Here is a 13,708-nt window from a genome sequence, read left to right as displayed (position 1 = left end):
TATTATATTTCGTCGATAATAATATTATATTTTAATGATAACACTATCATAGTTTGTCAATAACAATATTCTATTTTAATGATAACAATATAATATTTTATTAATAACAATATAATATTTTAATGATAACAATATTATATTTTAATGATAACAATATTATATTTTGTCAATAACAATATTCTATTTTTATGATAATAATATAATATTTTAATGATAACAATATTATATTTCTCATCATCAAATTAAAAAAAAAGTATATTTGACCCTGACTCGTCATAAAAAATCCATTTTTATGTCACTTTTTTCTTTTTCTTTTCTCCTATTAATTATCTTTCCTTATTTATTTGTCATAATATCTTTAATGTGAAATCATCTATTTCTCTCCGGGGTTTTTCATATCTGAAATCAGTATGTACATGAAAACGTTAACGTAATCGAATTAAAGCATTTTCATATCAAAATATTTGATAGTCCTTAGATAGAATATTTTCTTGTTTTTCTACATATAATCCAGCTATGACGCAATGATCTTTTCTAAAAAAACATATACAAACATAACAGAGTGATGGTAAGTTACGACACACGAAATTAGTTTTGCTTCATTTAGAAGCTAAGAACATTTTTCACCTTAATACAAAAAACGTAATACAAGCACTCTAGAATCTTGCATCGTAGTTGAATATTACAAAAACAGAGATTAAGTTCATGGACCATTTCACTTTTTATCATTAAATCTATTAATGTATAATTGCTTAACTTTTTTTTTACCATGATCAAAAACATTCCTATGTAAATTACTCTATTTTTAAACTATCATCACCCGAATAAAGTTTTTTTTATCATATATATATATATATATATATATATATATATATATATATATATATATATATATATATATATATAGGGTGGAACGATAAAAGTGTCGCCCATAAGAAAACATCACTACAGCTTTATTTTAAAACTTTTATTGAAAAAATCAATTCAGGTAACTTGATTATGTAGTAGTGCTGACATCTATTTAATGTAGTCGTCTTTAGCTTCAATCACCGTTTCAAGTGCCGACAGGAACTTAGTGAATACTCGGCGGATAGCAACGATGAGGCTGGCTTTGGTGTTGTTGGAGGTTATGTTCGTGATGTTCTTGATGTATGACCGAACAAAGTAGTCCAGCAAGTTAAGATGGGGGGGGGGGCAATGAGAGAAGGACACAATGTTGTAGCACTCCTTCTGAAGCCAAGCCTGGGTCTCTTTGGACTTGTGGGCCAGCATAGTCCTACTGCCACACCCCGGGACTGCACCAAGGGATCACCACACTCTTCAGCACATCCATATACACTTTGGTGTTGACTGTCAAGCCAACTTTGAAGATATGTGGCATGATGTGACTCTCACTTGAAATCAAAAACTAAAATCATGGCTGAAAAGTTTGTTTTTATCACCCTTGATACGTTCTTGTTATTTGTGGTAATCCAGTGATACATTTTGAAGGTGCTGGCAATGGTCCTGTTGTCATAACTTTGATCGGTAGAGAGCATGAGTTGTACAGCGACACATCTTCGATCTTGCTCGTTGAACATTGTGTCATTTTCAGACATGACAGAAGGCTCCTATCGTTCAACTGGCCAACTAGTGGATGGTCTGCAACAAAAAATGAAAACTGATTTTCATCAAATGAATATGGAATCATACCTAGAAAATATTCTAGGGTGACAATCTTATATATATATAATCTTGTATATATATAATAAACTGTAAAATTGAAATTGCAAACAATTGCATACTTTGGAATAACAATACATAATACATTAAATTAAAAAAAAAACTAAAAAAAACTAATCCACTATCTAAAACAGAAATATGAAAAGTACTTCAAAATTTATTATTTAAGTAAAGCTCTCATAAAATGATTCAGATTCGATTTAATTTTCAGACTTTGTATCTTGTAACAATGGTTTCAAGAAGATAGAAAGACTGAGGAAGGACAGCACTAGATCTTAACTGCAAAGAATACTAGAATCTTGGGAGTTTTATTTTTACTAATTTCCAGAGAAATTGTTATCAGTATGAAATGGTAAACCGTTGTTGCGATAAGATTAATTTATTTGAACAATTAATGAAAAAAGTGGAGAGTAACAGAAATCTGAGGAGACTTTTTGTCACTCAGATTCCAAGGAGCATCAGTGACGATGACTCGTGTGAAAACCGTTAGTGAATAAGTAATAATAAGGACAGCTACAAAATTGAATGCAACAGATTTTTTTGTTTGCATTATTGTAATAATTTATCAAAATGTTATATTTTTATTTGAATTCAATATGTTTTGCTTTCATTTCTGCTTTTTGATGACTAATTTGTAAGTAAGAGAGAATAAAGTTACAATTTAGATATATCAAAATTGCTGATTAAAAATAATTATCTCAGAAAAAATTTATCAAAATTTAATATTTTTAATGTACACCCTAAAACAAAAAAGATCTATTTTGCCTATAAATTTCTGATGTAAGCAGAATCTAAAAAAAAAAAGTAGTCTTCCATAGTTAGAAATTCCATAACTTCTTTGGAAAGTCTCAGTTAAATCCACCTGATTATTCTCAATATATATATATAACAAACAAATGACAAAAGTCTATATTCCAAATTTCAAGATGTTGACCATCTTACAATTTATTCCTTTATGTTGACATTCACAATTCTTGACAGCAATTATTTCATAGAGCAAAATCATTCATTTAATTCTTATATCAATCAATGAATCTATCCTTCTGCCCTTAACTCCTCAGAAGAAATAGCAACTATCAATCCATTATATATATATATATTGTTTTCTTGCATCAGCATGGTCAAATGAAAGATCTATATTGTAATATTTCCGGAAATCTTTTCTTCGTCAGACTTTCAAATGTACTTATTAGGGCTATTGTAAACATGAGCAATTCTGCAGAAATTGGAAATTAATTTTATTTGTGTGAAAAATCTATTATTTTATTAAAAATTAATTATATAGGGTTTGTGTTGATACTCATTTATTTTATTTGTAATATTTTATTTTATTTACTTTTCCTATTCAATACCTGTGCTGTTAGTCATCCAAATGAAGAAGTTGATATTTCTATTATTCTACTGATGTCAGATGAGCATCATAGAATCAATGAACCAAGAAAGACAAAATCTTTGGGAGTTTTTTTAAACTGAAAAGCAAATTCAATGCAGATTTAAAAAATATAAACAAACATTTATTTGTTTAAAGATTTAATTTTTGGCAAGTATTTTTTATTTCTTCATCGCATGTTGTCACTTGAAAAGTAAGAATCCGTGTCGTCTTTTTCAATGGTGATATTTTAAAATTCAAGTCTAGGGGAACTGGTAAAATGCACATTTTTTTTCTGTGTGATGAAAGCTTTGTTTAGATTGTAAATGCAATTCAACATAGATTTTTTTTTTAAATAAACAAACTTTTATTTGTTCAAAAATCAAATTTTCAGCAAGCATAGTGCCTCTGTCATAATAGAAATAGTATTTGTTTTTCTTTTTCTTTGTTTGTGACATGTTGTCAGTTAAAAAGTAAGACTGTGTGGTCTTCTTTAAAATTTTATCTTTAAACAAAGAAATGTTTGTTTATTTTTTCTTTTATCTGCATTGAGGTGGTTTCTTAAACTTACGTTTTCAATTTAAATGCTATTATCATGGAGAAAAAATCTTCACAAAAATTTTTTAATGACCGAATTCGTGCTAATAATTAAATTTAACATTTAAAATCTTATTAAAAATAAATATTGATAATTTGGTAAAAAAAAAAAAAGGGGGGCATAATTTAAAAAAAAAAACAGAAATAATAATAAATAAAATGACTCCTGGGCAGTGCCGGATAGGTACAAAAAAGTTGTTAAAAAATTACAAATTTTTGTGGAACATTAACTTCCAATCAATAACTGAGCATTTCAGTATCCATTTTCAGATGCAATGTCATGACTATTTTCATACGGATCAATTTATATAACTTATTTCACAAATTAGTGGACGACTTTTGATTAAAGAATTTGTTGATGTGATGCAATCTTTTTTCTAGCTTGAAAAGAACTGGTCAGCGAGAATTTAGCTTGAAAGGGGGCTTTTCATTAAAGGTGGACCTGAGGCGAGTGCAAGTCTTCCTGCTCATCTTTTACAGATTGGCTGTACCGCCTCTGCTTGCAGACCACTTGGTAGCTCTGACATGTCAGCTCTTTACACGTTTGTGACTGGGCAAGAAGCTGCTAGTCTGATAACAGGTCTCTACTTAATGTTTGAACAAGGGAGGTTTAAAGATGCCTGATTTATCAAGTCATTGACATGCCAAGAGATTGGCATTTCTGAGCTAAACCTTGATAAAGGAATCTGCTGTTTACAATAGCTTTCTACAACTCATCCTTGATAACTTGGTTGAAAGATGACATAAACCAAGAGTTCAATTGCAATTCTTCAACGAATACTGAGCTGCGTTCAGATTACTGCTGGGGTCTATTGACCTTGTATGGTCTAGAAAGACACTATATCAGGAGCTAGTAGTGCAGACCACTTCAGATCCATTAGGAGTGGCTTGGATGGTCAGAGGAAGAGGCCAGAGTTTTCTCTGATCTGGCAATTTGTCCGGGATATGCTAATCCTTTTCAAAGCTAAAACTAGCGTCAACATATTTTTGCCTGCATTACACAGATGTTGAAGAAGAAACGCCTGTGCACTTTCTCAATTGCAGTAAACTGCAAGACTTTATTAAGTATATCAATGAGATGATGGCTTGCAGTTGGTACTCTGTAAATGTATCATCTGTAGTTTGCAATATGATGTCTTCATAGTCCAGGGAGAAAAGGAACTTCTCATGATTCTGGCCATAGTTAGACTAGTAGTGTGCATCTTACACTTAGAGATAAGGGGTGCAGTTGAACCACCTTCTGATTCTGATTTGATTTTACACTTTAAACATCAGCTTAAAGTCAAAATCAGATGTGATAGTAGGAGAGTGCACTCTACACTATTTAAAAGGAAGTGAATACACATTGTATGTGTGTTTGGATGAACCAAGTTTGAATACATGTTGTCTGCTAGACACGGTGTATGCCAACCTAAGATCTTATCAGATTCAGTTAGCAAGATCTCTTGACTAGTGGTACAAATAAATTCTGACTCCTGTTCTTTTTTGTTTTTCCAGTATTTGAGATCTTTTGAGATGCTCACTCCATATATATTTTGTCCCTACTCCAATCTAGTACCTATTTCAGAAGACAGAACTCTTGCCCACTAACCACATCCAGTTTTTTCTTTTTATTTATATATTATTTTGCTTGTTACTTCCTTAGTTAATTTGTACATTATGCTTTGAAAATGGCCAAATACAATTTTTGAAAGTCAAACTGCTTCAAAAAAGGACAAATTCGTGAAATTTGGCTTTAATAAGTTCAATCTGGCAATACTGGACAAGAATATGAGTGACCTTCCTTTGATGTATCCTCGTTTTTGAATATCAATATAATAATATCATTGTTGTAATGGTGTGAGAAACAAACTCGTAGTAATTTTGATGTGCAGTGGTTGTTCACTGAAGAAATAAGTCAGCAAAATGTTATGTACAAAAAGAGAACATTTAAAAGAAACACGTCAAAAAAAGAACATTGTATGACAAGAAGTGCTGGACTGAAGGAGTAAATTAAAGATCGTCTTTTACAATGTGATTTTATTATTTGTATTGAACTATGTCCCACAATATTACTTTCTGAGTATTTATTAGTACTTATTAATTTATCTCATTTGGGTCAGTTGTATATTTAAAATACAATGGACACTATTTTTGTATAAAGATTAATAAACTCATATTTGCTGCATGTTATTTGTATTTTTTTTTTATCTAAAACTAATTTTTTGCGCTATCTTGAAAAATACCAGCTTCATCAAAATGTTTGTTAATTAAATATATTTTTCATTCTGTGGAATTTCCATGGGTCCTGCTAGTACCCTAATAATCCCCTCCACCACCACCTGTACCAAGGAACAGCCTTACTTTGTTGTCAGCTGTTGAAGAACCTGGAAAACAGTGAGCAGCTGTTTTTATATTATGTTATTTAATAACTAACAACTTGTTTGGACACACACATGCATATATTAGTCCTCGCGCAAAAGAGCAGGACACAAAATGTTTTAAATAGTAATAATAATAGAATAATAAAGACTTTTGCTGGCGAGGACTACTATTGACCACAACTATTTATACAGTCCTTTTGAAATTTTCATCTCTATTTTTCTCGTTATGTACTGAATATTTGTTAATGAAACCTATATGAAATAGGTTCCTTATTAAATTTTTAAGATTTTCTATTCTGAAAGAAGTTTTAAAAAATTTAATCTAAAAAGTTATTTTAAAGGTTTTGTTAAAAAAATTAAGATTTTCTCATTATTCAGACCTGTATTACAAAGAAGGAGTTGCAAAAAAATGAGTTGTGGTATGAGGAGAAATACAAACTGAAACAGAGAGAATATTCAGACCTGTAATAATACGAAGAGGGGGTTGCAAAAATGAGTTGTGGTGTGAGGAGAAATACAAACTGAAATAGAGAGAAGGAGAGTTTTAAAATATAATCTTAAAAAGATAAGATACAAGTTAGAAAAGCATTTCATCCAAGGCATGAAAATTGTTAAACAAAATGTTTTTACTATAGGCTTTAAAATAAAGGTACAAGATTCAATTTGAAATTTATTTATCTTCAAAGTGCACTTTTATAAATTTTACAAAGTATGAATCAAAAAATTACTTTGGATTTATTTTATGTAATGTACATTTTGTTGCAATTTAAAAACATTATCTTTCATCTAGCAATGATATAGATATAAAATTTTCAATTATTTTTTTTTAAATAGAGATCAAGTGTTACCCCCAAAAAGATGATTCCCTTGGGGTCTGAGAACTTTGATTGAAGTAAAATAAAACAAAAAGTGAATATAATTAATAAGTCGTGACTCCCTCATAAAAAAATGTATTAGTAAGTGAAAGTTTAAAGTAACATTATTGACTATCTTCGTTTGTAAAAATATAGAAAAGGGTCAGTTGTAGAATGAGTCCATGTATATGGACAGAGACCAAAAGGAAGTCCTGTTGGAAGGGAAATGAGTTCATCTGTGTTGAAATTAATGCCCATCAGTAGCCATGATTGACAAAATCGAACTCAGGGCCAACAAACTGGATGGGTTCTGTTGAACCCCATGAGAGAAGTTTGGGAATTGTTGAGCCCTGTGAGTGTGTTGTCAGTACCGAGAGCCAGGAAGGAAGAGAATTGCTATGCGTTTAACCTTTTTAGAAACTCTCACGTGATCAGCTTTCCTGAGAGATGCCCTCTGATTAGGGAAGCCTGAAGGGAACTTGACTGCTAGTACCAATCAGCACTGATAAACCAAAGATATTCAAAATCTCAAACCGCAAGGTGTTGCTGCTGCTGGTGTTACACTGCTTCAGGGAATGGTTTTGTTGCATGCTTCGTGTTGACATCGTCACTAACACGGTTATTCAATATGAAAATGTAAAGTTAAATTTTTATTTACTTTCTACCTTAATAATCAACTTTAAAATGACGACTTTTGAAGGTTTATGAGTATGCTGAAACCGAATATTGTATGTAAATTTTTCGCAACCAAACAGTTTTCCGGATATTAAGCAATGTAATTCCTTATGTTATCACTGGTGACCATTGTTGTTTTCGGAAATTTTAAATGCGATATTCGTTTTCAGCATACCCGAAAACCTTCAGTAGGCGTCATTTAAAAGGTGATTGTTAAGATGTAAGTAAACATTTACAAAAATAAAAAAAGTAATAAAGACTAATATCGACTCGAGTTTTCTAAAAGTGTTAAAAATATCGAGTACAAAATCGACATAAAATCGGTGAGAGGAGACCATGTATAAACGGAGAATAACCGGAACGAAATTGATCACGTCAAGAACGTTTTTGAACAAAGCACTTAACAAAACAGAACTAAAAACATTATTTTAGCATTTTTTGGTAAAAAAATGTTCAACTAAAAAAATGTTTAAATGTTTGCTTCTGTGTCTGCCCTTAGAAAATGGTTCCCTGAATTTATGAACTTGAATAGGATTTTAAAAATGACAAATACTTTTTTTTTTTTTCGGCGTTTCACGTGTATTATGAAACTCGCTATAACTTACTATCTTTAATATTTATTTTATTTTATATTATTGTTGATTAACAGCCTCTCCCTTCCCTCACAAAAATGAGATTCTACTCTTTTGTGGTGATTACGTGTAAACACACTAAAAAAAGCTTGATGGGCAGATAAAATAAAATCAAAAAAATATTTTAGAAGTTAGAGTAGGGGATCAGTTTCGCATATAATTTTCACGTAAATTTATCCTTCATTTTTGGACAATTCTAGCGTTTTAAGGCAGTTAACCAAAATATTTTTCCTAAGGACGAGAAATTCTGTGGGTTTTTTTTTGGGGGGGGGGCTTTACTTTTTAGGCATTTACGACATTGCTATTCAAATTAGGGTTAATGGTAAACCTAAAACATCCTAGTTTGGAAATGGAAGATCATTTTCATGTTAAATTTATATACGAAACTGAACCCATATGTTTCATTCTGAAATTGTTTTTGTTCTTTCCACCAAAATTTTCAGGGTGTTCACACATAATCGCCTAAAAAGAGTATAATTTAATTTTCCGAGAGGTGGGTGGTGGGGCTGGTGGGCATGCTGATCTACAAATTTACCAAAAATGAGTTTACTTTTCAAAATATTAACCTTAAATTTGGTAATAATTGAATTTTCAAAATAAATATTTTGTAAGTTATCGAGTTAAGAATTTTTAAAAATCACAAGTCAATAACGAAAACTTTTCCTTGCGATAAAAAAAATAATCTCCAACTCACAGAAAATAGCAAATGTTTTATTCCCCTCCCCTCTCTCTCTCTCTCAATAGCAGTTTTTAATGTGTGTGTGTGTGACAGAGAGATAGAGAGAGGGCGGTTGTTTACTTGCTTCCCCACGAGGGCAAAGTTACAATATCGGTATTTAATGTGGGTAAAACTCAGCTCCTTAAAAGAAGTATTTTGATTTTGGACAAAATCTCTGGTCGGTATTCTCGGGCGAATAAAACCACCTCAAACGACAAATAATTTCGGAGGAGATAATTCCTGAGAGGATTAATTACCGCTTAAGTAAGGACAGATGTTAAACTTTCATTGTAGCTCGAAAGTCGTATAAAAATGTGAGTCGTCCTAATTTAATTTCTTCTCCACGAGGAAGACACACACCCAGCTTTCTAAAAAGGGGCAATTTGGAAGTAGGAGAAAAATAAAATATTATCCTAGTCGAAAAGCTTCTCTGCTTAAAAAAAAAAAAAAAAGAAGCAAAACAAAACGATACTATATTTTGATTCGAGAGCCTGGAGGCGGGGATGTGGGGAAAACAAAAACAAACTGTTTAATAATTTTTAACTCAACTTTTTCTTCCTCCTCCAAGGCTGGTGCTCGCTTAATTACGCAACTTACCTGCTTGACGTCACTCGTCCTATGGCCCGGGATCGAGCAGCAATAATAACACATACAAAATAATAATAATAATAATAATAAAAGTAATTAAAAGAAGAACAACAAAAATAAACACAACACTTTTCAACCAACGTGGAGTGAGTTTACTACAACCAGTTTTAAGAAGAGAATTATAAACACTGATAAAACTGTTTCACGTTGGCCAAACATTTCCTTTTTTCCGTCAGGTTTTGCCTTTTTCTAACAACTTGGAAATGATGGAATTGCGTAATATGCAAATTGGGAGCGAATTATTATACGACAACATGGCGTGCCACTCTTTCTGGTATGTACATTTCGTTTTCTATTGTTGAAAAACGGATTATTCATGTGTGTCACTTTTTTTTTTTATCCGATCGGCGATCATGTCTTTCTTTCGAGGATTTTATAACCTCGTTTAATTTTATGCGCATTTTTTTTTTTATTGCCAAGTTGTTGGCATTTGTAACGAAGAGATTTTTTTTGTTATGAAATAAGTTTGAAATCGAGAGAAAAGTGAAAGCGGAGTAAAATAAAGAATCTTTTGCTGTTACACACGGTTTCGCAGTTATTACTCTTTTCGCAACGATCAAACTGTAGTATCTGTTCTTGTCTTGCGTTTCTCTTTGGTTGTAGTAAGCCATCCTCTGGGGTATTATCACTAGGGTGGAACAATCGATTTATTGCTTGTCGTCTATAACTGGGAATGTCGACCGATTTAATCACTCCACCCCTCATTTTAGGGTGGGGTGGGGGCATATTTTCTCATTCACTTTAACCCGACCTCGTTTCGAACTTCACTACAGTGAAAAGTGGGTAAATACCCACCCCCACCCCTATGACAAATGTAGATTCTTTGCTATTTTTTAGTAATAAAATTATGCAATCACTTCTTGCATGTTTGTATTTGACATCGGCGACACATTTTTACTAAGAATCGATTAATTATTAAAACAAAAAAATACACACCATAAACGAAGCTTGAAAAAAAATTTCAACGGAAAAATAATTAAGAACTTAAATGCACATTTCAGTTTCTTTGTAAACAAGTCAGCCATTTTAAATATTTTCTTATTTGCAATACCTCCCCACGGGACAGATTTAGACACCAGCGTTGTTTTTAAGGAACAAAAATAAAAATTGTCTCAGTCATGAAGGATTTCTCCTCCACTGAGAGAGAGAGAGAGAGAGAGAGAGAGAGAGAGAGAGAGAGAGAGCAAGAAATTGAAGTGTAAGTGCAGACTGCAGCAGCAGTGCACTGCAGCATCTGAAGAACAGATACTACACTTTAATCTTGGTCCGAAGTTGAATCTTCGAAACTTGAAAGGAATTTGAGAGCATTTAAACTGTCGAATATAAAGTGATTTTAAACTGGCTTTAAAATTCTTCGTAAATATTTATGATGGAAAAGTTTTGGAAACTATTTAGAACCAATAATTTTATAAAGATCAAAACAACATTAACACAGTTATAATTTTTTTTTTTTTTTAATAATTTAATGACGAAATGATCCCGTAATAATTGAATTTAGCTTTAAATCCTAATAAAAAATAAAGTTTAGAAGAGGTGGGGAGCAAAACCAAAGTCAGAAGACTCCCAGGCAATTTTGAGTAATCACAGTTTGTAGTAGGTAAAATTAAAATTTACTATAATTTCTCAAATGTTCTTAAAAAAAAAAAAAAAAAAGAACTGAAATCTGTTTAAAAAAATATTTTCAACAAGCATGTGAGAATTTTGTGTTTGTCACGCTTTCAGCGTCGCAAATTATCTTTTCGAAAATACGTTATTCGCTAGGATTATTCTAACAATTTCAGATGTCAACATACACAAATTATTAATTTTATATCGATTCTTTATTTTTCAAATAAAATTTGTTTTCTATTTATTTACCAAGTTTGGATCTCATCGACCTTCTGTTTGACTTCTTTTTATCTCCCGCTATGTATATTTTTTTTTAATTAAAGTTAGGCAAAAGTTCTCTTTAAAAAACATTGAATGTTAAAACTTTACGAATATTTTTTTTTTTTTTTTTACTTTATAAAATCTTGAATTGTAATATACTTTTTAAACAACAAATCGAATGATCTTAGAGAATATGATGTATTTTGAACAAGAAAATTTGGGATGCTAAAAACGTAATGTTTTTATTCTCTCCAAACATGTGAGAGTTGTCATATTGTTTTTGTTTTTCTCCTTAAGAATGTGTATGGATTTTAGCAATGTTTGAACTACGTATCTATCTATGTGTTGCCACGCCTGAAACAATAACATTATATAGAAATCCGTTCTTAACTTGGGGAGGGGAGGGTGTTTTGAATTTTCACCTAGCGATTTAATAAACAAAAATATCGTCAAAATTTAATTAAACTTTAAAATACTATGTAAAAAAGAAACAAATAAACAAACAAAAAACAGTACAGTACAGTACCCACTTCAACATGGTCGCCGTCGGAAATTACGATCGGTGTTTATCTAAAAAAATAAATAAATAAAATAATAATAATTTTAATGATAATCAAAAAATCCCAATTATATTTTAGACCGAATTTTTATTTATTTTGGCTAAAAATTTATTTTCAACAATTTGCTTAATAACAAAGCAAACTTTCTTTTATAATGGGAATTGTTGTATTTTCCCTATTATTATTTTAGTAAGAATGAATTACCATTTGGGTCAATGTGCACTGGTTGTTCAAAATGCAAAGGGTGTTTATTCTGAAAGCCGTTCTTAACATAGGGGATGGGGGGTTATTCCGAAAAGCATTTGGCACTTCTGCATAACAGTGAAATAGTAGCAACAGAAACGAGTTATCAGCCCCTGTTCTTCAAAAGATAAATGGCATCTGGCGCCCATTATGTGAACCCCAAATATAAACAACTTAAAATTACTTTTTCAAAAAGTGGAGGATCACTTTCCTCTATAAATTTAACGTAAAATGAGCACCCATTTTGCTGAAAACAAATATCACAGTTAAATTTGCTTTGGAGAAATTACTAGGTGGCCAGAAAGTGGGTGCTCATTTTACGTTAGATTTATAAAGGAAAGCGATCCCCCACTTTTTGAAAAAGTAATTTCTTCGTGTCATGAAAATTACTTATCTGCCCCAAATTTAAATGTGATATTCGTTTTCTACACCACCGAAAACCTATCTAAGTCGTCATTTAAAAATTTTTTGAGGAGTTGAAAAGAAACTTGATATTGGCCGAAATATTTTCTGATAAATGCATACCTGAGCTAAAATAATAATTTTAAAAAACATGCAGAAAAAATAAACTTACCCCGGAAAACTCGTCCCCTTTTGCTAGGTATCGATTTGGAAACACATTTTATGACCGTTCTTGAAGTAGATATTATTTTTAAAAGAGAACACATCCCAAAATATTAAAAAAAAAAAAAAATTTTTTACTTGTTTACTGTTGTTTTAAAAAAAAATTAATTAATTTTTCTAAGTTTTCGTTTTCTACCAAGAATTGAAAGTTTTTGGTCTTTCACCTTATTTTAGAGAGTTTATTTTGTTAAAAAAAAAAAAAAAAAGAAGTAATGTCAAGTGTTACTTATGAACAAAAAATGTCCGACATAAGAGGATCACGTCTTAGGAGTCTCGATAATCGCTCAAAAATAGAAAATTAAAGAAAATACTAAGAAAATACTAAGGTAGATATAGTTTTGAAACGAGCACCCCACCCCAAAGAAAATGAATTTGTATATTTTTAGGTAATAATGCACTAGGTGTGTCAGAAATTTCGTGAAAAATAGTGAATAATTCCACCCCATCTTTCCAAGCTTATAACTCCTCGAAAAATGTAATTCAAGCCCTATTTTTTTTTTTCAATTAAAGAAGCAAGGACCAAGGTTTCATTTAAAAAATAAAAAAAATAAAAAAAAAACAACGTTTTTTTTTTTTAAAGGTTTTAAACTTTGGACTTTACAGGTAAATTTCTAAAAAAAAAAAAAAAACTACTTTCTTTTGTTTTAAATTTGAATATATTATTTATTGACCTTTTCTCTTCAATTTGTGATATATAACACTTTGGTGAGTAAATTAATTATTTACTTTTTAATAGACATTTCAAAATGGGAGGCGTAAATTATTCGACCCCCTGTCTTTCCAAGCTTATAACTACTCGAAAATGTAATTCAAGCTCTAATTTTTTTTTCAATT

General features: G+C 30.9%; 1 protein-coding gene and 1 long non-coding RNA gene across 7 annotated transcripts in view; one reads left to right on the top strand and one right to left on the bottom strand.

The window, feature by feature from the left end:
• Positions 1-952: 952 nt before the first annotated feature.
• On the bottom strand, positions 953-9,665 carry LOC145296055 (uncharacterized). The gene is made up of 2 exons (XR_013869949.1): positions 9,528-9,665; positions 953-1,641 (listed from the first exon to the last, which is right to left on the bottom strand). It is a non-coding gene; the product is annotated as an uncharacterized LOC145296055 (long non-coding RNA).
• LOC145296054 (uncharacterized) overlaps positions 9,598-13,708 on the top strand; it is a 945,555-nt gene continuing 941,444 nt past the window's right edge. For 3 of the 6 annotated variants that reach the window (XM_080142118.1, XM_080142120.1, XM_080142114.1), the window contains exon 1: positions 9,598-9,852. The gene's annotated coding sequence lies outside the window, so the exon portion shown is untranslated. The remainder of the gene's footprint in view (positions 9,853-13,708) is intronic. The other 3 variants (XM_080142115.1, XM_080142117.1, XM_080142116.1) reach the window with 3 other exon arrangements.

This window comes from Euprymna scolopes, chromosome 16 (genome assembly GCF_053919585.1).
Source record: "Euprymna scolopes isolate OS-2025 chromosome 16, ASM5391958v1, whole genome shotgun sequence".
In the NCBI taxonomy this organism is placed as follows: Eukaryota; Metazoa; Mollusca; class Cephalopoda; order Sepiida; family Sepiolidae; genus Euprymna; species Euprymna scolopes.
The sequence above is the reverse complement of the archived record's forward strand: the minus strand, read 5'-3'. Positions and strand labels throughout refer to the sequence as shown.